Raw genomic sequence first — 27,076 nt, forward strand, 5'->3', positions numbered from 1 at the left:
AGTAATGAGGCCGCATGAGTGCGATCTCATGTTTAAAGATTTCTGTAAACCCTGTCATGTAAGAATGCTAAAGAAACTTTGAAATTCAGCTTGTCAATCTTTCCTCTTAGGTGACAAGTACACAGTCCTGAAACACAGAGAAAAATAATAATAATAAGGCAAAGGGAAATCAGGGAAACAGACAAATATGAACATTACTTTCATCAAGGAACATCAGAAACCCAACCTGTTTCTGGACAAAGACAGAAGAATTATGGGCTTGTGGGCTCCAGGAGGAACACAATAACCCAGCCCCAGGAGGGGACCCATATAAACAGCTTTGAAGACCTCAGGAACCAAGGACTTGTGTGCCTTCAGAATTAATTATTTGTTTATTTCTCTGCCTCTCTATGTGTAAGAGGAACTCAGACTTACAAAGAAAGGAAATGGTGGCACTGGGATTTTAAAGTTCTTCAAGCACTCTGCTACGCAGAATGTTTGTTACAGTGGAAATGGTCAACGACATCAGGGAATCACATAATAAACTGGGCATTCCAGTAAATGCACATCCTGTTAGCTTTCTGGGCCCAGGCTGAAGTATGTAACTGAAAACAGCCAACAGAATTAAGCAACATGAATCTTGAGGCAAGAGCACATGCTCCCTCTTTGCAAGGCAGCTTCTCGAAGCTGTGGCTGTGCAGCCAGCGCCCAGTATGCCAGCAGTGATGGACCTGTCATCAAAGGACTCGACCTCAGATACGAACACTACTGGTAAACCTGTGTTCATACAAACAGGAAATTAAAGGTACCAAGATCAAGAGCTTTACATCCTGAAAGTCGTCACTTTGGCATGAGCGTTTTTGAGAAACGGTCCATCCCTGAGATCCTGGATCTACGTCTGTATTGTTGATAACATGAAGTCTTTAGTAATAAATTGACTGATCAAACAAGTATCATTATCTGGGATTATTAACTTCATTTTTCTCTGTATTTTTTGTAGCAATAAAAATACGTCAACTAAACGAAGGTGTCTGCAATCTGTGGTAGTGCGTATCTTAGTGTGCCCAGAGTGAAATAAGTAGGTTTGAGCCAGTGCTCACTTTGTTTTGTATCTTAAATTGTTTGATTTTTATCATCAAAAGAGATAAAAAGTGTATAGAACTGGTATACCTGCTGACGTCTTTTTTGGCTTAGATGAACATTCATTTTAGGACTTTATTAAACTGTGACTGTAGTATAGGTGGTGCTTATAATTATGCTTATAAGTATGTACGGTTTAATATTTTTCTCAGTATTCAAGAAATTCAACTTTCCAAATGAAAGTTTGACTTTATGCACTTTATAAAAAAAAATTCAACTGAAAGAAATTTTTGAGGTTGTATTCATATTTTATTAATTGAAGTATAGTCAGTTATAACGTGTCCATTTCTGGTGTCCAGCACAATGTCCCAGTCATGCAGATACATACATATATTCATTTTCATATTCTCTTTCATTAAAGGTTATTACAAGATATTGAATATAGTTCCCTGTGCTATACAAAAGAAATTTGTTTTTTATCTGTTTTTATATATAGTGGCTAACATTTCTTCGATTGGAAGAATTAATATTGTTAAAATGGCCATACTGCCCAAGGCAATTTACAGATTTAATGCTATCCCTATCAAATTACTCAGGATTTTTCACAGAACTACAAGAAATAATCCTAAAATTTATATGGAATCACAAAAGATCCAGAATTGCCAAAGCAATACTGAAGAAAAAGAACAAAGCTGGAGGAATAACCCTCCCAGACTTCAGACAATACTACAGAGCTACAGGAATCAAAACAGCATGGTATCGGCACAAAAGCAGAACATGGATCAATGGAACAGAATAGAGAGCCCAGAAATAAACCCACAGACCTACAGTCAATTAATCTTCAACAAAGGAGGCAAGAATATACAATGGAGAATAGACAGTCTCTTCAGCAAGTGGTGTTGGAAAGACTGGACAGCAGCTTGTAAATCAATGAAGTTATAACACTCCCTCACTTCACACACAAAAATAAACTCCAATTGGATCAAAGACTTAAATATAAGACAATGCACTCTAAACCCCTCAGAAGAAAACAGGCAAAACATTCTCTGACATAAATCTCAGCAATGTTCTCCTAGGGCAGTCTACCCAAGCAATAGAAATAAAAGCAAAAATAAACAAATGAGACCTAATTAAACTTATAAGCTCCTGCACAGCAAAGGAAACCATAAATAAAACAAAAAGACAACGTATAGAATGGGAGAAAATATTTGCAAATGATGTGACTGGCAAAGGTTTAACTTCCAAAATATATAAACAGCTCATAAAACTTAGTAAGAAAAAAACAAACAACCCAATCCAAAAATGGGCAGAAGACCTAAACAACCAATTCTCCAGTGAAGACATACAAATGGCCAACAGCACATGAAGAAATGCCCAGTATCGCGAATTATCAGAGAAATGCCAGTCAAAACTAAAATGAGGTATCACCTCACACCAGTCAGAATGGCCATCATTCAAAAGTCCACAAATGATAAACGTTGGAAAGGCTGTGGAGAAAAGGGAACCCTCCTACACTGTTGGTAGGAATGTAGTTTGGTGCAGCCATTATAGAAAACAGTATGGAGATTCCTCAAAAAACTAAGAATAGACTTATCCTATGATCCAGCAACCCCACTCCTGGGCACATATCCAGAGGGAACTCTAATTTGAAAAGATACATGCACCCCAATGTTCACAGCAGCACTATACACAACAGCCAAGACATGGAAGCAACCTAAATGTCCATCAACAGATGACTGGATAAAGAAGCTGTGGTATATTTATACAATGGAATACTACTCAGCCATAAGAAAGAATAAAATAATGCCATTAGCAACAACATAGATGGAACTGGAGATTGTCATTCTGTGTGAAGTAAGCAAGAAAGAGAAATAAAAATACCATATAATATCATATGTGGAATCTTTAAAAAAGTAAAAGAAAACACAGGACAGTAATGAACTCATCTACAAAACAGAAACAGACTTGCAGACATAGTAAAAAAAATCTTATGAGGTTGTTCATTTTTAAGAGTAACTAACCAATCATTTAAAAATAACCAATTAAGAATATGATTATTTAAAGAGCCACCTCTTCCCTTCTGTTAGCATAACCTAGTGTAGACTTCTTGTCTGCCAGTTTCCACGTCATAGGCAGAGTTCCACTACATCAGGCACTTAGCGTGAAAAGAACACCCCCCACCACCATTGCTTATGCCCAACAGAGCAAACCCACAGCCTCTTCGTTACTGCACGTACACTTTTGAGGGTCTTCCACGTATGCTCCCTCAGTTAACTGGTTGGTTGGTTGGTTCAGTTTTCATAGTGAAATCAAGAAAATATTTTAATGCAGTGAGCAGTACGGGAAAAATAATGTTTAAGAACTTAGATAGCAATTAACTACATGCCAGGCATTATTCTAAGCACTTGATAGTCATTAACTCACTTAATCCTCATGATAAATCCAATCTTACTGTCGTCTTAGATTAGCAAAGTTAGGCACTTCATCCTGGCTCCATTTCAGATCTGCCTCTAATGACTAATTTTTCTTCACTCGGATTTTACTTTGATCTCCAACTGATCTCAGCACATGTATAACCATTATAACCACAAAAGAGAAAGTGATAGAAAATTTATCAACCAATTTTTATTCCTTTCTTGGTCAATAAGTAACATTTAGTTACTTTATCTCTAATCAGAAATATGGCAAAGGAGGTCTTAGGACTGGGACTGGATTTATTTAGGTGAAAAAGTTTTAGAATATCAACTGAACCACTATCCCTAAATTGGCAGCAGAAGTTGGCCCCTGAACAGCATCCCTTCAAATTTGCTGTTAATGTTTCTTGTACTCCAGCTGCACAATTGAATGCATTGCATATGAACATAAGGTCATTGTCCCCCTTTTCTGTATCTTCATACTCATTATTAATTATCCCCTTCTTTTGTGTTGTCTTAAATGCTAAAAGAATTTGGTTGGGCAAAGATAAATAAAAAAGATAGTAATTGCCAACACGTTTATAGCAAAGAAATAACAATGCCAAGTTTGTATTTTCCTGATCTGATGAAGAATGTATTCTGATGTCGGCAGTAATTTACTTTACCTCCAGAAGAGGGGAAAAAAACCCAAAAGTTGTTAATTACTTTCTTGAAAAAAATAATACATTAGGATTAATCCAAGGTTGCCCCAATGTCATTTTCCCTTCCTTGCTTTTATTAAGTCTTCCTGAGTGAGAAGGAAGGATGAATTTGGAACTCCTACACCACCAGCATTCTATCTCATCTATGCAGCAGCCCACAGGGAGTGCGTTGTTAATAGTTATGAAAATTACCATTCACTGGAGCGCTTGTGGGTGTGTGATTCTATAGTTAGTTTTGCTTTCTTTTTAGTTTTCCACATGGGTAATTTTTTAATAAGCAAGAGGCAAGGACAGATGAAGAAAGCTAACGTGTGCACACAGATCGACATTTCCATCTGAGGAGCGAGGATGATGTGTGAATTGGTCAGTAATGACACCATTGCTATGATTATCAAGCTGATGGCTGACAAGGGGGATGACACAGACTTGACATTGACCTGGACTGGGGAGGAAGACAGTGTTTTTGTGAAGGGTTACCTTGCTGAATTAATTCAGTTGTCCTCTAGATCTTCCACGTTAGTTGACTGCATTAAGAAGTGACCCATGTTGAAAACAATGATGATCTCTTACATTAATAAACTCTTGGACCAACGCCCACCAGTCCCAATAATGCAATCACTCCCAACTCATCCACTGGATTTAAAACATTCTCCAAAGAAACTTTCAGCCTCATCCTTTCTTATTTACCTACTTAGAGGAGAAATATCAATTTTATGGATGTAGTTATTCACACACTGCTTATTCATTCAAACAGTTATCCCATAAGTGTCTCCTGAGCATCCACTCTGAACAGTAGATCCTCGGTTCAGGATGAGCCCCGGGGGTGGAAGACAGAGGAGGGAAGGTATAGGAGAAGAGAGTGAATTCTGAAAAATATTCTCCAGGAATTTTAATTTTGAGTATGGATAGTAAAGTAACAAAATTCGGCAGCATATGATTAAGTGTCAGATGAATGGTATACAGTGAGTCAGACAGTAATTACCACAGAAGAGGTTACGTTAGCGTAAAAGTAATGAAGCTTCCACTGCAGGGCCCCCTCACTTGGACAGGACCCTCCAGATAAATATTCACTCCTTTAACAAATGTTATGTATGTAATTTAAAATTTTTTTTCTGAAAGAAGGCCCCTCAAATGGTAGAACCTCCAGTCCCTACAAAATCTGGACCTGCCTGTGCATAGAGATGCAGAAAAGCAGACAGCAATTTTCTCAAGATCTTTCCCAGCAAAGACATTTTCTTTGCAACTCTGTTTTTGGCCATAGTGGTTGTCTTCACTCTCTACCAAGTCTCTAGTATTTACAGTCTTTAAAGAACCTATTCGATTTTTTTTTTTAAATCTCCAATTTTTTTTTGCAGGAGAAACATTGGGCTCTCCTTCATCTTTGAACATTAAGAAAGACCCCGGGGCACATGTCTTTCATAAAAAATGAAAAGTACTTATAAAAGAACAGATGTTGATCACAAAATCCAGAGCCCAACTCCTCCTGGAACTAGCAAGTCTTGTTGATCATAAACCAGCAGTAAGTCTTGCTTGGAGATAAGGTGTACAGCTGTACCTCTGCAGTTCTCTTAAAAGCCCTCAAGTGAGTCAGAGGGAGTCCCAGAGCTGATGGCAGGGCTGAGGCAAGAAGACGGCATTTCATGGTCCCTACTTCTAAGGTAATAAAGACCCTAACAGATCATTGATACCCTCCCTATTAATGTAAATTTCATATATAAAGGTAAATAAATAAATGTATATATTTAAGTTAATTCTAGTAAATTTGTTTTTGTTTTATGGCTTCTTGATTTTTCATCTTTCTTGGAAAGACTTCACCTACACTATGGTAGAAAAATCAGATAATTTTTTGTATTTTTAATTCTAAAATTTTAGAGTTTAGTTTATATATAACATGTATAATTTTAAAATCTCAGAAGGATTTTAGCATAAAGTTTCATGTAGGTGTCCAGCTTTATTCCTTCTCCAGATGCCTGGTAGACTTTATCAAAATAGTTTCTTTAAAAATTTGTTTCCCAGTGATCTAAAATGGAAACTTATTATACTAAATTTTCATAAATATATGGATCTATTCCTAGAAACTCTATTTTATTCCACCCATTTACTTTGCACCATCTATCCATGCATGGGTATACAGTATTTTAAATATTATAGTCTTAAAACATGTTTGAATATTTGTTAGGGTTTTTCACTCACTACTCTGCTTTTAAGTTTTTCTTATATTGTCTTGGCTATTCTTGTGTGCTTCCAACTTATTTGAAGTTCTGATATGTGATGCATGCTTAATTTTTCTAGAACTAAATTTACAGATACATTTTATATCACTGTGTCTTTTAATCATTAATTTGAAAAAGATAACTTGCTTTCAAAATGTATCACCCATCTTTGACTACGCTCTCAGGATTTAAAAAAAATCTGCCTAAATTGCTCAGAAAATCTTTTTGATGCACGTTACTATAACGTAGGTTTGGTTATAAAGTGCTTGCCAGTGGAATCCATCTCCCGTGGTAAAGACAGGCTCTCTCTCACTTCACATGAAAAGCTTAAAATGAAGGTGTCACCCTTGTCCCTCAAAACCAGTTTAATAATGGTCTGCTAGGGTTACAGAACTCGATCAGCTTATGAAGTCAACTGTCTCCTTGAGAGTTTCATTATCTTTGGCTGTTCTCTTTCACATACTTTATTAAACAACAAAGACCAAACGCAAAATTCTCTGAATTCAACCAAAGCAAACCCTTAAGTGAGTCTAAAAGAAGTGTTGTGTTTTAATTTGAAAAGGATTGCAAATTTTGTTTTTTAACAAGGGATATAAAAACTTAATTGCCACTAGTTATGTCTTATATATGCTCACAGAAAAGTTAATATTAATAAGGTATTGTGATATCTTTGCCAGATCTTACAAAACAAGCATTTTAGCTTACCTATTATTAATTATTTTATATGTATTCTTGACCCAAAAAGGTTTGGATGCAAATGTATTTTTTTACCTAAGGTTACTTTAAAAAGTACAATTATAAACAAATAGGACTTAATTAAATTTATACGCTTTTGCACAGCAAAGGAAACCATAAATAAAACAAAACAACAACCTACCGAATGGGAGAAAATCTTTGCAAAAGATGAGACTGACAAGGGCTTAATTTCCAGAATAAACAGCTCATACATCTTAATAAGAAAAAACCAAACAACCCAATCCAAAAATGGGCAGAAGACCTAAACAAGCCATTCTCCAATGAAGACATACAAATGGCCAACAGGCACATGAAAAAATGCTCAATATCACTAATTATCAGAGAAATGCAAATCTAAACCACAATGAGGTGTCACCTCACACCAGTCAGAATGGCCATCATTCAGAAGTCTACAAATGATAAATGCTGGAGAGGCTGTGGAGAAAAGGGCACCCTCCCACACTGCTGGTGGGGATGTGATTTGGTGCAGTCGTTGTGGAAAACAGTATGGAGATTCCTCAGAAAACTAGGAATAGACTTACCATAGGATCCAGCAATCCCACTCCTGGGTATATATCCAGAGTGAACCTTAATTCAAAAAGATACATGCACCCCAATGTTCACAGCAGCACTATTTACAATAGCCAACACATGGAAACACCCTAAATGTCCATCAACAGATGACTGGATAAAGAAGAGGTGGTATATTTACACAATGGAATACTACTCAGCCATAAAATGAATAAAATAATGCCATTTGCAGCAACATGGATGGACCTGGAGATCATCATTCTAAGTGAAGTAAGCCAGAAAGAGAAAGAAAAATACCATATGATATCAGCTTATATGTGGACTCTAAAAAAAAAAAAAAAAAAAAAAAGAAGATGAACTTATTTACCAAATAGAAACAGAGTCACAGACAAAAAAAACAAACTTACAGCTACTGGGGGGGGGGGGGGGAAGCAGGAGAGAAGGGATAAATTGAGAGTTTGAGATTTGCAGATACTAACTGCTATATATAAAACAGATAAACAACAAGTTCATACTGTATAGCATAGGGGACTATATTCAATATCTTGTAGTAACTTTTGGTGAAAAAGAATATGAAAATGAATACATGTATGTTCATGGGTGACTGAAACATGATGCTGTGCACCAGAAACTCACACAACATTGTAAACTGACTGTACTTCAATAAAAATATATAGATACAAAAGAAGTAAAATTAATGAAACAAAAAAAGGTTGTTATTATTTGCTGAGACACTTTCTTATTTTTTGTTCAAATCTGGACAATATATGAAAATAAAATCTCTTGGCTCTCCTGATCTCTAGCAGAATCAAAAAGCAGTACGCTCGCTATAGGGTTAAAATATGGTATTGGTTTGCCCTTCTCATTAATTTCTTAACTAACTCCCCCACAAACATCAAAAAGATCCATTTGAAAACTGTGACTTGACATATATAAACCCAAACACACACACACACACACACACACAGATACACACACACACATTTGTGCAGCTCCTAATGGTGCCAATAAATCAACTCAAAACTATAAAAAAAGTAATTAGGCACAAAGAAATTATCTGCTTTTTTTTCTTAATATGATTCTAACACGATTATACATGCATATCTAATTACTATATCTGATGACCTGTGGTCGTGGCTTGATTGCTGTATTACAAATGGCCTGACATTTAATTAGTTTGTGTGATTAAATTATGTAAATACCTACATGGTGACCGAATGATTAAAAGTTTTTTATACCTCTAGTTTTTCTCAGCATCAGAGTTAATTATGTCTGCCCACATATACTGTATATGAACAGACTCACCCAGAAATCTTTCCAAGTGAACAGAAAGTTACAGCTATGCAAATTCAGTTTGAAACATAACACTGCTGAATCCATCTTACAAGAGGTGCAGTGGGACGGCATGGGACTTTCATCATTGCAAGAGCTTCAAGCCTAGATTATAACAAGGACAGAGCTGGGTAAGCCGGGGTTCCCATTTCTCTTTCATTCTCTAAGGAATTGATGGCCCCTGGTGTGTGTATGGTTTTTTTTCTTTATTCTGACAAGAAATGACTACCTTGTATAAACTTTAGATTTAACCTTGGTTAGTAGTGTCACAGTGCCAAGCTCGTTTCTGGTTCTTGTGCATCCCAAGCCAGCCATGGACTCTTCACAGCTTGTCGCCTGAATTGCAACAACCCTACTCTCAAACTCTGATACGAGTCTTGGTGAATTCAGGAGCTCTGAATCTCCACAAACCATGGGCCTGGTGTAGGTCCCAAGAAGCCCTGAAAACCAGCCACGAGAAAAGGACAAATTGAGAGAAGCAGGGACCAGTTAGGATGCCTCTCAGGACACGTCTATATTAATGAGGGACATCATTTGGACATCCTAGGAGCGTGTTACAAACACCTGTCTCAGACATCTTTACCACATCCCTATGGTACAAAGGATCCTAATTACCCAGGGGGTAGTAATGAGAGACAAAGAGGGAGCAATGAAATCTACCATTAATCTCGAAAACTTATTTAACCAAGACATTCAGTAACTGCCCCAGGAGGGATTTTCTTCATGGCAGATAACAAAAAGCCAACTTGGCTGATGGGTGAGCCTCATATATACAAAACTAGTTGGTTAGAAAATGAGGAAACATCACAAATTTGGTGTTATTCCGATAGCAAGTCATTTCCTAAACATCTAGCTACAGGATTGTTTAGTAGGACTTCATGATTTATCTTAAAAACAGGGATTTATGTGATGAAACGTCCATGTCCCCCAGAGGTAAAGGCAGATACAGAAGTACAAGCTGTACACCTTCCCTTCTCTCTTCATTTTGTAGCACAAGTTGCTAGAATGTTTCAAATGGCCAGTATGTGAAACAACAGGTGTAAGCAATCTAGAAACTAATTAATTAATCTTTAAGTAAAGTCATGGTTCTACAGGAGAAAAATGAAGGGGGAAGAAAAGTGAGGTATCAGTAAAAGCATAGAGGAAGAAGTAAGAATAACTCTGGAGAATAACAGAGGACAAATAAGATATGATTTAAGTTGAGTCTATAGAATTAGAAGGTAGAAATGATTTAAAATGATGTGCTCAGTGTGAACTCAGTGAATTTAAAACGACAGAAAATAGGCCTCTAGCTCAAGATGGCAGACTGAACACCGCCCTCAGGTTCCTCATGACATACATTGAGATAAAAGTATAAATACAGAGGGAAAAGCACACATAAAGAGAATAGAATTCATCATCAAATAAGAGATGTTAAATTTCAGAAAGTTGTAAAATAGGTGAGGGACCAGCTTCAAACCAAGTTGATAGGAAAAGCCTAACTCAGAGTCACATTGAGTCAGTCTGGCTATAAACCTTTGCTCCTAACCAGTGTACTCAAGGGTGAAACACAGGAGAAAAAAACATATGAGACATGGAGAAGTAATCAGGAACCCAATATTAAACCACCAGGAACTTATTCAATAAGAACAGAAAGACAAAATATAAAGAGGAAGAATTTATCACAGAAATAAAGAGAATGTCCTTGAAGTGTAGAAGAAAATGTGTTTTCAGGTTTAAAGGGCCTAGGAAGTGCTGAAAGGATAATAAAAATGTCCTAGACTTGGAAAAATTCTCATTAACTTGAAACTTCAAGGATAGCAAGGAAATCCTTAAAAAGGTCTATAAAGAAAGAACATTCCAGGTAAATAAACAGGTTACGTATTAAAGAAGCAGACACAACAGAATTTTTTTCACCTGTCTTTCTTAGTGCTAGAAGAAAATGAATCAATGCCTTCAAAGTTAAAAAAAAAAAAAAACTTATTTTAATCCTAGAATTCTATATGTCACCAAAATATCAATCAAATGTGACAGCAGAACAAAATCTCTTCCAAACATGAAGAGACTCGGAAAATTTACATCATGCTTTTGGAGGAACTATATGAAGATATTGCCAACAAAACAAGAAAGAATACAAGAAAGAGAAAAAAATAACATTTCAGGAAATAAAGGGCTAACCCAGGGGGAAAGTCAAGGAGGTTCCCAGGATGAGTTCTGTGTAGGAGGCTGTTAGGAAGCAATGTCTCGGGGGGGTGGGGGGGGATGCAAACAAGAACATAAAATTATGATTGAAGTTCCAGGTTAACTTGAGAGTATGCAAAAGACACACCATTTTTTTCATCAACATCAACAAAAACCAAAGGCAATTAGAAATTCCGCGAAAAAAGAAAGGAAATGAAAAAGATATGAAAGTCATAACACAAATATGAAGTGATTTTTTAAAATTTTCAAACATAAGTAGATTTTTTCGGGTACTTTTATGCTACTTGATTTCTAGCAAAATGGCATTGTCATCAGATAATATACTCTGAATGACTGTAGTCACTTGATATTGGATGAGAACTTGCTTTTTGATCCATTAATGGACATTCTTCATAAAAGTTCCATGTGTGCTTAAAATGAGTGATTGCTCTGCCCTTGTTGGAGCCTGTAAACCCTCCTCACTGGCTTTAATCAAGTACCCAAATTCCAAGAACAAAAAGGTGATATAAAGAGTCCAGAAACCTCATATTGGTTGACAACCACACAGAGCCCAAGGACACAGTTAAGGCCCACCCCTGAACACAAAGGCAAAATGCACTGACGAAGAGGTAGACTAGAAACGTCCAGGTAATGAGTCCAGGCGACAGCCTTGAACAGCCACCCAGAGTTCTCAAGGGACCAAGCTCTGTGACCTTGGCCGTTAACTGAGGTCCACACATCTTCCTAGTCTAAAGAGGTGGTAAAAGACTTTGGATGGCCCTAATCAGCTGCCCAAAAACCCAAGTGAACAGAAAAGCATATAAATTATCCCCTGTAACTGAGAGGGTAAAGCAAGTTGCTGGCAGAGATGTCAACTTGCAGAGGCCTCCTTAGCATAAGAAAACATAAGGCAGTGGTCAGCAGGAATTGGTGACGAAGGGCCAGATGAAATAAGTGTTCATTTCAGCCATGGCCAAGATGGACTGATATTAATCTAAAATAATATTTATTCCTTCCTCCATGTCTCCAATGCACTATGGTAATCCTTGAAATTTGGAACAAAACTCAATGGTCTTGTCCAGATATAAAATGATGATCTTTTAAAACTGTACAAGGGATGTAGTATAGCTCAGTGGTTAAGTGCCTGCCTAGCATGCACAAGGTCCTGGGTTCAATTCCCAGTACCCCCACTTAAAAAAAAAAAAGTAAATAAATAAACCTAATTACCCCTTCCCCTGAAATAAAATAAAACAAAGCTAATGTACTCTTTTCAAAAGCTGTAGAGAACTCTGCCTATCAACACACACCCTTGGCTCATACATTATGTTTGATCTCTGTCACTCCACACTCCTGGGCTGTGTTAGCTTGTCATGGCTGCTGTGACACGCCCTGACTGGAGTGGCTTCAACAGCAGACATTTACTGTCACTCAGTTCTGTAGGACAGAAGCTCTCAATCGAGATGCTGACAGGTGTTGGTGCTCCTTCTGAGGCTGTGAGGAAGAGTCTGTTCCATGCTTCTCTCTTGGTTTCTGGTGGTTTGCTGGCATCCTTGGCCTGTAGATTTTTCATCCCAGTCTGATCTCTGCCTTCATCTTCACACGGTGCTCACCTTGTGTCTTCTCACAGTCTTCCCTCTGTGTATGTCTGTCGTTCTGTCTCTGTGTGCAAGATTCCCCTTTTTATAAGGAAGGGCACCAGTCATGTTGGATTAGAGCCCACCCTAATGACCTCATTTGAACTTGATTACCTCAGGAAAGAACCTATTTCCACATGAGGCCATATTCTGAAGTACTGGGGAGTTAGGACTTCAACACATCGTTCTTCTGGTACAAAATTCGACCCATAACATAAACCATGCCTCACTTTTACCCCACCCACAATCACGTCCTCACTGGTCTCCACACCAGGAGTGGGGCAAAGACATCAATTTGACATGCTCTGTGCTAACAAACAAAGCTGAAATTTTGTATTTGAAGTATTTATTTTTTTAAAGCCGTGCATGATGGACCCAAGACAAATGACTGTAACCCTTCCATGGCACTGCTGTCTGCCTCCTGACAATTATTTAGAAGTGAGAACTAGGTAGATTCAGACTGCTATGGTTGCCAATCTTCTGTGTGAGTTGAACAGAACCAAAGACATTTAAAACGCTATAGGAGACCAACACATTTACCTTGGTCTTGAATCACTGGGGGAGGGTAAAAATAAAGAATGAGTGAGACTGAGAGTTTTGGTGTCATATTCACCAACAGGTTGCACTGGGATTAGTAAAAAATGCTCACCTCTCAGCTATTTCCTGAAAAACGAAGCTTGGTTAAATTATTTTAGGCTAAACTCCCCCAGGCCAACAGCTGAATGGCCGGTATTTATATAAAGGAAACTAACGCTTCTAAATATTGCCTTACATCTATCAGTTTCGGGTGTAAGCGACACGATTTCGCTTGTGTTCCCTGTCGAAGGACAGAATCCTGACTTAGCTGTGTACTTTGTATGCCCTTCACGAAGCTGAGCACACAGTAGGGCTTTAATAAACCATTTAAATAAGCATATATGTGCATGAATATGTTTTTCATCATTTAGAATTTTGACCCTTCCACATTCTAACTCTTCCGCATTGAATTACTTAATTCGTTCTACTTTTGAGTTGATTTTTTTCTCTCCTTCCCAGCTCAATTTTCATTGTGTCCTATTTTTTATGAAAAAGAAAAATTAATAAGACATATTTTAGAATTTGAGAGCAGAAAAGGACAAGAAATACGGAAGGGAGGTGTTATTTTTAATGTGCTGTTTCTCAAAAATACCTTATCTGTATATACTGGGAAAAGTGCATGCCATTAAGTACTTTAGTTTTTAAAAGTACAGGACTGGAAAAAGTCTTTGCAGTCTTGAAGAAGTGTACTTGTGTGGCAGAAGCTTGTAAACAGATCACCCGATATTCTTTCTTACAAACATTCATTCAACTAAGAACCTCTACTCCGCAAGCCTCTGAGCCTGACTTCCGCGTAGCATCCCTGGTAAACCATGTCTAGAACAGGAACAGCCGGCGAGCATCCCAGGCTCCAAGACGCTCCAGGCCAGATGTCAGCAAACTATGGTCTGTGGGCCAAATGCAGCAGCTGCTCTTTGTTGTCAGAGCTAGACTGGAGAGCAGCCACCTGTCTCTTTATGGATTTTCTCCGACTGTTTCTGCACTACAACAGCATTGTTCATAGTTGTGACTGGGACCTTGTGGCTGGCAAAGCCCAAAATATATACTACTTGGCCATTCTGCAGAAAAACTTTGCCAGCCTCTGCTACAGACAATAGCAGATGCACTGAACTGATTTTGTTTTCCCTTTGTAGACAAGTCCGATCACCAAATGATTTTGTTTAAATATTTGTTTTTGCTTGACCATATAGAGACATGCAAAAAAAATCAGTTTTGACAAAACTGGTCACCGTGAAGTCACGTCTCTGTTGGAGGCACCCTGTCCTAGCTGCCTTCTGGAGAAAGGAGCAAGTCTCTGCCAAGGCGCAAGTGCAGCCTTGTGAGCGGTCTCCAGTTCCACTCCGAGGAGTCCTTCTTAGACGCATGCTTGCTTTTGACAGTCGGGTCTGTACTCTCATGGCAAACAGAAATCTTGTTATTCAAGAAAGTCTTAACTGCAAAAGATTTCTTCTGCCCGTCTCACGTTGAAAATCAGAGGTGTAACATAAGCCTTCCTTTTCCCTCTGCTCTTCCGGCTTCCTCTTCACCACTTTGCAGGTGTAAATACCAGGCGTCCTCATTTTTCTTCTAAAGCGTTCATACATCCGCTGCAGAACTAAAGTTAGTCTCCCACCCCCTTACTAATGAGGATGGTGGTCTCCTAGTCTGTCTTTCCTCCTCCAAGTTGTATCGTATTAAGGGCGAGGGGAGTTTCTAGAATCTTCTTTCTCCACTTTGACTCCAGAGGAGAAACACTCACCAAGGCCCATGGGGTGAGGTTATGCTGGCAAAAGAGGAGGCAGAAGGGGGGTGGCAGGAGCCACTCGACATGGGCCGCTGGGCTCTCGGGGGAGGTGGGCCACCTGTCCCCGGCACACAGGACAGAGATGGAGGCTGTGGCCTTGGGACCGGAGCTGCAGACTTGGAGAGGTCAGGGAGAGGGATCTCTTGAGATCACTGGAGCAGCAGGGACTGTCAAACCCCAAAGGACAGGACTTCTGTGACCTAGTCCCTCCCCAACTTTTCTAGCACCCAAGAGGCCAGAAGACAAAATCCTGCACAGTGTGGGAGGGAACCGCCTCACAAATGGCTGAGACTGACTTTCTTACCAGACTGGCAAGGGGCGCCTTGAAGCAGAGTAAGTAAGATTGAGGGAAGAAAACACGAGGGGGGCAGTGTTCTGGGCTAGAATCTGCACACTGTGAACCCCAAATGAATTAACTTTCAAGCATCACTTGTGCAAACAATGTACAATTGTTGTACATTGTAATCTAATCCTATTTGGCAACAAATAAAAACAATGCAATCTAATAGCTTTTTAGCTGAGCCATCCGGAAACTTAGATCCAAATATCCGTACTCAATAAAAGTAATTACTTTTTTTCAAATTTGTGGTGCTTCTTGGATTTACTCTCTTTGTTTCTGGTACATACATGTTGACTTTTTATCCTGAATTGTACTATTTTGTGGATCGTTTTGTTCAATTTATAATTTGCCTGAAATCCTGCTAGAAAATTGAATGTGCACCCAAATGAGGGTTTGATTCAAGTCACTTAGCTTCACGTTTCTTTAGAATTAATTTTCTTCTAAGTCTTCTAGTGCCATTATAGTACAGAAAAAAGAAATGTTATGCCCCCAACGTGTTTCATACAGTTTTCATTACGCTTTTCCCTTGCAATTATTTCACGTAGCAGAAAAGAAATGAAATTTGATTTTAAACTAAAGTCACTTAAACAGAAAAAAGGAATGATTCAATTATGCAGACTAACCAAAGTAACAATGACACTCAAATGAAAAATCAAATTTATTCATTTGTTCCTTGCAAGCAATTTTAATTTTGAAGTATTTCTAAGGAAAAAAATATACCATGAAAACTAAAAATATTTTGCTATTTTTTTATTTCAGTGCTATTTTTTGTAAAGGAAAAAAATAGAAGAATAGAAGACTAAGGCTCCATTATATCACCTATTTTGATTCTCTCCCTGTTTGTTTAAAGGTCAGCATTGTACCAAAACTGGTGTGTATCGAACAAATATACACATCGCTATTCTTTCATAACTTACATCTATCCATAATATATGACATTGATTTATTTAGACATAACATAAATGGCATCTTAATGTATATACTGTGCATTCAAACTTGCTCTTTCTAATAATTTAAAAATTCTTGAAAACGATGCATTATTTTACGAATTAGATTCTCTGTATTTTCTCAAGAGTTGGGCACTTTTTAGGTTTTTTTAGTTCAACTTTTTTTTTAATTAGTACAGTCAGTTACAATGTGTCAATTTCTGGTGTACAGCACGATGTCCCAGTCATGCATGGACATACATTTATTTGTCTTCATATTCTTTTTCTTTTAATTTGGAGGTGACCATAACTTCACTTACACTTGGGACAAATAATACAGATAGATTTTGTTCTGTCACTGTCAGGAGCCCCTGCATCACCCTTTTATGGCCACACCCTCCTGTCTCCAAGCTGACACTCCAGTCTCTAAGTCCTGGAACCGTTCAGCTGTTCTCTGTTGCTATAGTTTCATCCTTCCAAGAATGTGACGTGAATAGAACCATGGAGTATGCCCCCTCTGGAACTGGTTATTTTTCACTCCGCTTGCCTTTCTGTGGGCTTCTTGCACATTTTTCTCCCTTATTTGTTTGTGTGTTTATTTTGTTGTTGGACGTGTCACCTGGTGTAGTTTCTTCTTAACCACTACTTTCCGGGATATACACACACAATCACAATCTACTGGTATCCACATTCTACAGGCCACCTTCCATTTAGATTCCCTTACCTGCGCTACTTTTAAATATCGTGCTGTCTTGAGTAACAGGTGTTCTATTGTTTTTGTTTCAATAATCACGTGAGATTTAGAAAATTCATGAGGAAAAAACCCATTGACCTTTTTCTGTATTCTTTCTTCCTTCCTAATGCTCCAAGATTTCTTCTTGATCTTTTCCTTTCTTTTTGAAAAACTTCCTTTAGTCATCCTCTAAGGGTTGGTCTGCTAGTGGAAAATTTTCTTAATTTCCTGCATTTTGGTGTCTCTACCTCCCCTTCCTTCCTGAAGGGCAGCTGCTCCAGCTACAGAATTTGCCGTTGACAGCTCTTCACTCTCCACACTCGGAAATGTTGTGCTTCGGGTCCTTCTGGTTTCCACGGCTTCAGAAGAGACACCTGCCGTCTTGTGAATTGGAGCTTCCCAACAGGGCACCTGCTGCTTCTCCCTCGCTGCTTTCAGGGCTTTTTCCCCCTTAGTGTTTAGAAGTTTAGTGATTATGTGTCTTGGTGTGGATTCCTCTGGGTTTATCCTATTGGATTTGCTCTTGACTTCTTGAATTTGTCTGTTCATGCCTTTTGTCAAGTCTGGAAAGTCTTCAGCCATTATTTCTTCATCTCCCCTTTCAGCCCCACTCCCTCCCTCCTTTTTCAGGGACATCAGTATAGAGGTTGAGTCTGTTTTTATCATCCCACGGGTCCTTGAGGCTCCAGTTGAGTCTGTTTTTATCATCCCATGGGTCCTTGAGGCTCCGTTCATTACTTTCTATTCCATTTTTCTCTGTTGTTCAGATTGAGTAAATTCTGTTGATTTGTCCTCAAGTTCACTTACTTCTTTGTCATCTCCACTCTAACAGTGAGTCTGTATTTTGAGTTCTCAATCTCTATTACTATCTTCTTCAGTTCTTAATTTTCATTTTTTTTTTTACCACTTCTGTTTGTTGCTGAGATTTTTGTATTTCACTTCAGTATTTGTCTATCATTTGTGTCAAGAACATTTGTAATTCCTGGTTGAAGCGTTTTTGTGACAGCTGGTTTAAAATCCTTGTTGGAGAATTCTGACATCTAATTCATCTTGGTATTGACACCGGTGGATTGTCTTTTCTCACTCATGTTGTAATCACTATGTCAGGCAATTTTCTATTATACACTATGCATTTTCACTGTTGTGTAGAGAGACTCCAAGTCCTATTTAAACCTTTGATTTCAGCAGGCAGTCAGTTTGTTTAGGCTTTGCACACAGGTTCTAGCCTATTTTTGTGGGCTGTGAATCCAATGACAATCTCATTTTTGGAGTCTCAGTGATGCTTTCTTGGTCTGACTGGGTATTTTGGGAGCCCTCAATGATTCCTTTTGATCCATCTTGAGAGCCAGAAGATGCTTCCTTAGGCCAGGAATCCTGGTACCCAGGGGTCCAAGGGTGATTAACAGGAGTGCAGAGTACATCTCAGGCTGGGCATTTGTAGTGGGACCCCTGTCTGTGTCAGCTGGCTGTCCCATGGCTCTGGGCATGGGGAGGGATTCTCCAGCCCAGAGAGGACTGAGAATGGTTCCCAAGCCATCTGCTTGTTGGGGTAGGTTACCCCCACAGATGACACGTGGCTGCCACATGCCTCTAGATTGGGAAGGCATTTTCCAGCTCATGGAGGAGAAGAGGGTTCCTGAGCTGGGCTTGGTCATGGCAGGATCTGCCCTCTTGGAACTACCCGGGTGCCCTGTGTCTCTAGGTGGGGGAGTCTCAGGTCCCGGGGGAAAGAGAATACACCTTCTGGCTGCTTATTGTCAGGGGGATTCCCAATGGACCCTGAGCCCCGCTGTGCTATCACTGGGGCTCCCTTGCAATTGGTGGGACTGGGGGTGAAGGGAGACAACTGGACCACATTGCTCGGTTGGGGATGGGGAGATGCAAGACCTGGGCTGTCCTCTGCTGCAGGTGGAGGGTGATAAGGTGTCCTGCCGTGTTATTCCTCCAGCCCTAGAGTCCCTGATCAGTTTTCCTTCTTTCCATTTTTCACACTTCTCCTTTGGCTGCCTCTTGCAGAGTTTATAATTTATTTCATGAGAAGGACCAGAAGCCATATTATCCAGACAAGAAGTCAGGTGGTTTTTATTTTTTTTTCACACTGTAAAAGTTAATCTACAAATTGTATTATAATCAAGGGAAGAGTTTTGAATTTTACTTCATGAAGATATGACAAAGGCTAAAATTTATAAAACATTTTCTACTAACACGTTATTTGAAAATAGTGATCCCCATAATTTTCTACACGAAATCTATGAAAACATTTCAATATGTGAAGTTTAGTGCTCCTGCTGACACATTCGTAGAAATGCCATTTCAGGCTGATGGTCCAAGAGAATCGCTGTGTGACAACTGTAACAGCCAGCAGGACTCACGCGGCCTAACACCCCAGTGTTTTCCACTGTGTGTATACTCATGTACCACAGAAAGTAATTAAAAGGAAAACCTCGACTAAATTTACATAATATATTGCCAGTATCATGTTTACTTTGTAAAAAGATTAGATATTCAAACTCAGAACCACAGAGAAGTATTTTTTAAAGTTTTACAACTTTTCTATGTATCTAAAATTTAAATTTTTTTTTAAAATGTGCCTTTGACTATAACAATGATCCTGAATGGTTTTGCAGACTAGAAGCTTCTTTGGTCAGAGCCCACAGAAGGACTCAAGCTAATGCAAAACTTTTCTCAATCCAAACTGAGAACTCAAGGTTGACACTTTGCTGCTGTTGTTGTTGTTAAGGAAACAGGCCATTTACCCTAGTTCATGTTCTTTGGAAGATATATGGACAATGAAAGATAAAAACTGACTTTACTTTTTACCACCAAGAGAGAAAGAACTAAAATGAGAAATTCTGAATGTTAAAGAGCTAAATGTAGCTTGAACGACTTTTTGTAATAGAGGTGACCCTAGCACACACCCAAAACTGTCAGCAGGAAATAGAGGAAACTGACGTTTCTGACTTAAGGAAAAGACCTGGCAAGAAGGTCTCTTCCTTTTGCTCAGCTTAAATGAGAAAGGAATTCCACCCCAAATGCCTCATTCACAGGAAAAAAAGAGAGTAAAAATTACTAAGAACAAAAGGAACTTCTCTTGGCAGCCAGGTGACAAGTATTGGGTCAGGACAATCATTGAAGCTGGCTACAAGGATTCAATATTTACAGTCAATTCAGTCAATCAAAATCAGGCCTCATCATAAGGTCAAGTTTGTCAACTGTAACACAATCAGCTGTCTACACTAAGGAATACAGTCTTCTTTGTAGACATTCAGAAGCCCACAACGCAGAAAGAGCCATTTGGAACTTAAGACACAAACTGCAACCTAGACAGCTCCCGGGGACCAGTGTTCAAACTGCGCCGAGCCGTCAGTTCTGCCTGTTGTTCTGACTTATCATACGTTCCCTCTGGGACATCCCTGAATGCCATGACAACGTATGTTTATCTTCACCTGGGTTTAAGTTAAGAGCGATCATTTTATTTTTTTCTCATCAACGTAGCAATGGTAGCTCTTGACGCACCAAGGATGACGACGAAAGTTGCTGAGCTGAAATTTACTGTGAGAACTATTAGAGTGACCTATGGGAGAGTGACATCCTGCTCCACAAACACCAAGCTGGCTCAGAGCTAGACAATCCTTACAGCCGTCTGGGGAATCAGTCCATTTCCTGATCGGCTGTACATGTTTCTACAAAGTTTACACAGCATCTCTTTTTTATAAACCAGGTTGAACCAGAAGTGTAAGGATGTGATACCTGGACATACTTAACACACCACTTCACAGTGGGGCCTGATCTGTGAGGCTGGTCACTCTCTAAATCATAAAGCTGAACTTCACCTCTGGGAAGTATCGGTAAAGTGACGATGTTAAATATCACAGTAGGATCTGAGGATACAGACTTCACTTGAAACCTTTAATTGCTTATTTCACATTGTATGTAACACAATATACATTTTCTTTTTCCTTTCTTTCCACATTCCCTTACTTTCTTCTTTATGTCCTCCTCTTCTTTTTCTTTCCTTCCTTCCCTCCCACCCTCCCTCCTTTCTCTCTCTCTGTCTCTCTTTCTATGTTTCCTTAAGGAATGTTTTGGTGGCTTCCTTATGCATGCTTGAGAAAATGCACTTTGCTCAGAATTTCTCTGATATTGGTTAATAATTCATCCTTACAAGAGTAATGTTAAAAATAACAATAAACTAAAAGGTTTTAATATATCATGATGAAAACAGTAAGATGGTGAATGGAAAAATCTCAGCCATGGATGATTAAACAGATCACAAGGTTTGGGATGGAGACTTTGATTTTGCTATCATAAAGGGATACTTGGTTTTAAAGTCCATCAGCGTCAGCCCATTTGCAACGTAAGGTCAAGTTACTTTATAAGGATTAATCATCCTTGCACTCATATTCTAGGACCATTTACACTTCTTACACTTGGTTCTCTGTAACAGGATAGCCTTAATCAGTGCAGAACACTGTGACATACACTTGTGCAAAGGGAAAAAGACTGTTTCTTGCTTTTCTAGAGACAGAAAATAATAAGTCTATGAGCATTTTCCAATGCCCAAAGGTGGAAAGTTAGTTCCTCTAAATCAGACTTCCAAACACCAGTTGGGTTGTTACGAAAACAAAGCCTCATTTCAGTGCTGGAAAACCATGTGCTGTTCCTCTGGGTAATACACTCCCTGCCCTCCAAATTTGGAAAAGAAGCTTTTTTTTTCTCTTCCTCAAGCCTTCCTCCAGGCCCACAGTTAACTCAGAGGCTCTGGAAGAGATACAATATCCAGTATTGTTAGCACAGTATTATGCAGAACATGCCCCACCTTGGCCTTTCAATACGCTGAGTTTACAAGGCTCGGGGCAGCGGAGAACACTCAGCTGTTGTGACCTTTGTGGAAGTGTTGGATGTGCATTTGTGTGGGTGCAATCGGATTATCTTCTTGAAGATTCAATGAGTTTCCTAACAAAGAGAGCAGAAAAGAAGAAACTGCTTGAAAGTCATCCATTAGAAATGACTGGGACATGATTGACAGAAATTGACACATTGTAACTGACTATACTTTAGTAAAAAAAAAAAATACATATATATATATATAAAATATATATATATATAATATATATATCTGCTGAACTCCAGTGATTTCCAACACTAAGTATCTGGTAGAAAGATACATCCTGAACTCACTTGCTCAACTTTTTATTCTTATGGTGAAGAAAAATGAAAAAAAAATTATCACTCATCTATAAAGCCAGCTCAACCCTGGAAAATGAACTGAGAATGAGATGCCCAGACCCTGCTCTCGTGCAATGTGACAAATGATGACAAACTCCAGAAATGCTCACAATCGCCACAGTTTGTTAATTGCTACACAAGAGTTACCACATTAATGCAACTCAGATGCCAAGAAGGGTTTAAATGAAGTTAAATGAGTAAAGCGCGCAAAATGCCTTTCATTGCTCAGGCTTATGGGTAGTCAGTGAGTTGTATAATTGGGATCTCTAATGTTTCCAGCTCATTTAGTCTTCTACTGCATTGTGTGAACTCAGCAAACACCTGCCAAAAAAAAAAAAAAAAAAAAAAAAAGGCAATAGCTCAAATTCGAAGATCCTCGATACAAAAATTAAACATCATTTTCCTCCCATGCAGTTTGCTTTCTCAGAAACTAGGCTTAAAAAACAAAGACATGTGTTTGCCTTTCTGTTTATGTATTTTTATCCAATTGCCACAACTGCGAAATCTTTGCTAGCCAAAACACTGTCCATGGACTGTCAGCATCACCTGGGAGCGGTGAGAAATGCAGAACCTCGGGCCCTTCCCACACCCGCAGAATTAGAATCTGCATGAACAAGATCCCTAAATGAGCTTCATGCACATTAAGGTTTGAGACACACTAACCAAACAAAAACTCACATGAATTAAAAACACACTTTTTTTTACCCTTTGAGTAAGTAGCTTGAGTCTTTTTAGTTCTCCGACAAACACTCATCTCAGAAGCTCTCTTGTTTTATTGCCTCTTATGGTTGCTAATTAAATGTGAACACCCTTGACTACAGACATACTTGATGCTAAATTCTTGCAAATCTCTAACAGTAGAGAAGGAAATAGGTAACTCGTGTACCAAGGTACTTTTGTCACTTTTTGTTGTCAAGTGCAATCTTTTATTGAGAGGATGCCTGAAACTGCCCAGTGGTACGCTGTACATGATTGATAGCTGGCTGTCCAGTAGAGGGAAAGAGCTCTGATTGGAAGCATCTGGTGATTCCTGATGTGAACAGTCCAGTTATGGCTGACTTAAAGCCACTAACACGAGGTTGTGGAACCCAGATTCAGGGACAAAGGCACACAGCTTGCTCTCCCTGGCTGGTGCGGGGCAGTTCTGACTTCCTGCTGCAGAGGCACACAGGGCTGGCCCCTTAGCTCTCTCTAGGACCTCAAGGCTTAGAACCCAGTTGGAAAACCTCTTCAGTACGACAGGAGGAAGAGCAAAGCAACAGCACGAAGCAGCCTCTTGTTTGGTACCTGTATGTCCTCTCCCTGGTTCTAACACCTATTCTGCTCGCCCCACCTGGCTTGTCCTCTGCCTTGACGCCCGTCCTGATGCTGGCAACCTTCTGATGTACTCAGTTCTATCCCAGGGGCTCTGGACTGTGCCAGTGTAACCAATTGACCACCATCAGAATCTAAAGTGTCACGGCTCATAATTTTTAAACTAATAATAAGTGTCCAAGTTCACAAATGATTTCCTTTACTGTGTATATTAATTCAAAGATCTACTCAAGATCCACTCCACAAACATTCAGTGAACCTTTTCTGTTGCTAGCTCTGTAAACATTTCTTGAAAAGGAGCGACGAGGCTGAATACCAGCCAGGATGCTGGAGGCTTGGGTGTGTGCTGCTGGAGAGCTTCACTCATGAATTGGGGCACAGGAAGGAAGCAAGGGCTCTCGAAGCTGTGTCCTGGGGGGGGGGGTCCCAGTCTCCATTCCACAGGAAGGGAAGAAGCTCCCCATCCCAGCCCCCTCCCTCAGGCCTGGAAACCATCCTGGGGACAAAGTTCCTAAAGCAGGCTTTCTTTTTTCCCTTTACTTAACATGTAGTCAGTTAACAATGTGTCAGTTTCTGGTGTCCAGCATCCCATTTCAGTCATACATATACATACAAATATTCCTTTTCATATTCTTTTTCATGGCAGGTTATGACAAGACTTCACATCTTAGTTTCTTTAGGAATTCCTCCTTTACGAGGATGGACATAATCAAAGAAAAGCCAGCTGGGCTTTGTGGTGAATTTTTGGGGTGGCTCGTTGCAGGCAGACATGGTTTGGAAGGACCGACCCTGATAGGACAGCTCACAGGAGTTTCTGAACTGTATTCCCTCCCTCGCCTCCCACAGATGCCTTCCGAAAGGTACACATTCTCACATCAAGCAACCTCTGGAATTCATTCTTACGCACTCGAGACACAGAAGTGACCCACTGTTGGCCACGAGAGGAAGACGAAATTGGATACAAGGCAGGGAAACCTATGCGGGGCTGATGGTACCACCTTCAGCTCTAAGGTTCCATGTACCAAACAGGTTAGCCCTCTTAGTTACCCCTTTGCTTTGTCCTCCTCAATTTCTTTTCTGAGAATATATCTATTCCAGGTAGCAACAGCAACCACCATAGAAGCAACCACATTACACATTTTCATGCTTTATTACATACTGATACTGTCTTCTGCTCAAAGATCTTGTCAGTTTATGAAAAATCAGCAAATGTTGATGTTAAATTCTTTACAATTCAGTTCTATTTCGAAAAAAAAAAAAGTACGAACGTGCAATGAGCAGATGTGTGTGTTATCTGAATAAAACGTACTTTTAACTTCCCTACACCATTTGTATAATCTCACATAGGAAAAAAAAAAAGTTCTCTAACTACATACTGATATTCAAAAGTAATTTGTTTGAGGGTATAAACTTGAAGACATTCCCAAAGATTCAAAACTCCTGTAAAATTGCAGTGATACAATTGTACATGTGATCTTACACAGAAGGTGAAAAACATGATTATTTTAATAACATAATCATGCACTTAGAGGCAGCTCAAAGCTGTACACTGAATAAACAAGGTGACCACTGTATTTGTAATCAGAATGTCACGGTTTTACAGGTGATGACTAATGAATGATCAGTATGCTATTCTGTGTATTAGGAATTTTAATTAATTTGAGTGGAAATTGGGGGTGAAAAGAACTACAACATTCCTTGAATCTTACCTCTCAGAACCTTAAAGATTCTCTTATGCTGACAGTGTCTCATCCTTAGACTCATTTACTGTTAAATCTTTGATAACGTTATGATACAATTGAAATAATTTGCAGATTTGCAAATATTTGGTTCATATATTTTGAAGAACACCTGGGCTAAGGTCCAAATAGGCACTTAAATTTCAAGGCTTAAAATTATCCTTATAACTAAAAGATATATTTTCATTTTTAAAACATAAGTTTAATATCATAATTATTGGATAAAAACTAAAACAAACATCCACAAAAATGCACAACAGTAAATTATATTTTATGCATGACTAATTTATTTTGAAGATTTTTTTAAAATCCCTAATTCACTTATTTGTATTTGAATGCCTAAAGTTAATCTCCAGGGAAAAGAATATATTTTATTTATAAATAATAATAAGGTAAAACATTGTAACAGAAACATTGTAACTCCTGGAGTAAAAGCAAGTCAGAGGTCTACAGCAAGTATAAGAAACCATTTTATGATCTTAAAGAATGTGACTTAATTTCATTTACCTAAATGTTCTGTCGTTATGATTTGCACTCTGGGGAGATTTTTAACATTAAAAGAATAATTTTACAAATAGCAGAAGAAATTGAGGTGGTACTCATAAAAAGCATCAACGCAGCATTATTCAACAAATAATTCATTAGTGTGATTTGTGGCAGCAGAATTTTAAAGCCATTTGCTCCCCCATAGCTTTGTAAACTTGGGTCTTGTATGACACACTTAGCAGGAGGGTGTGCCAGAGCCAAACGGTACTGATGCAGAATGAAGGGAACCCTCCCCTAACCACATGACGAGTCAAGACACTGAACAAGAGGTGAAATTGTTCTTAGAAATCCTCTCCATTCATGTTACACCGTTGGCATTATTTACAAATACTGAATATCACCACTAGACAGGGAGGAACACAAGCCACTGCATTCTCTCGGACAGTCATGCCTACTCTGTCTTCTACCATCACCCACGTTCTCCCAGGGTGGCGGGGTTCCAGCAGCCACCGGAGCACTCAGAGACGCAGCCCAGCCTTCCATACCAAGCCCCAGCTTCTCCCAGTCCCTGCAGGGTATTTTCAGACTGGAAGCAAGTTAAACAGTGGCAGCTTCTCATAAGCTCTGAAAAATGCTCCATTTGACCAGGCCCAGTGGAAAGAGGCTGCGGGTTAAGTACGATCGTGGGAGACAGCAAGCCTAGCACTATGGAAACCAGAGTTCTGCCAACATCCAAATAAAGGCCAGGTCTCCAGAGCCAGGACAGGCATGTAGAGATGTGTTTACATTCTGTTCCCTCCCCTGGTGGAAGGAAAATGCATAGTAAACCTGGAACTCTGAAGGGATTCTGTTTCCTACACTTGAAAATATTTGCTTCCTTAGTCCCAACGTCGGTACTTTTCCCACAGTTTATTATACCGCTTTTCTGTCTTTAACGTTTGTCTAGGGCTTAGGTCTCAGAACCACTCTACAGTTTGTAAAATCTGAGGCTCTCAAAGAGCGATCGCTAGTGTGAGTTCCATGTATCAATATTCACCCTATTCAAACATCAAGCCGAGGATTTTTTAAAACACAACTCTGCACAAGCACACACAGCCCCCGGGACAATGACACTGCACGTTATGTAGCCTTGAAAATCTCCATGCCCACCTGCGAGAGAATGAAGACAGGG

At 39.1% G+C, this 27,076-nt stretch overlaps 1 protein-coding gene across 1 annotated transcript in view; it reads right to left on the bottom strand.

The window, feature by feature from the left end:
- The window catches only part of RBMS3 (RNA binding motif single stranded interacting protein 3), a 919,284-nt gene that overhangs the window by 795,766 nt on the left and 96,442 nt on the right, over positions 1 to 27,076 (bottom strand). The gene's annotated exons all lie outside the window — the stretch shown is intronic.

Source organism: Camelus dromedarius, chromosome 17 (genome assembly GCF_036321535.1).
Source record: "Camelus dromedarius isolate mCamDro1 chromosome 17, mCamDro1.pat, whole genome shotgun sequence".
In the NCBI taxonomy this organism is placed as follows: Eukaryota; Metazoa; Chordata; class Mammalia; order Artiodactyla; family Camelidae; genus Camelus; species Camelus dromedarius.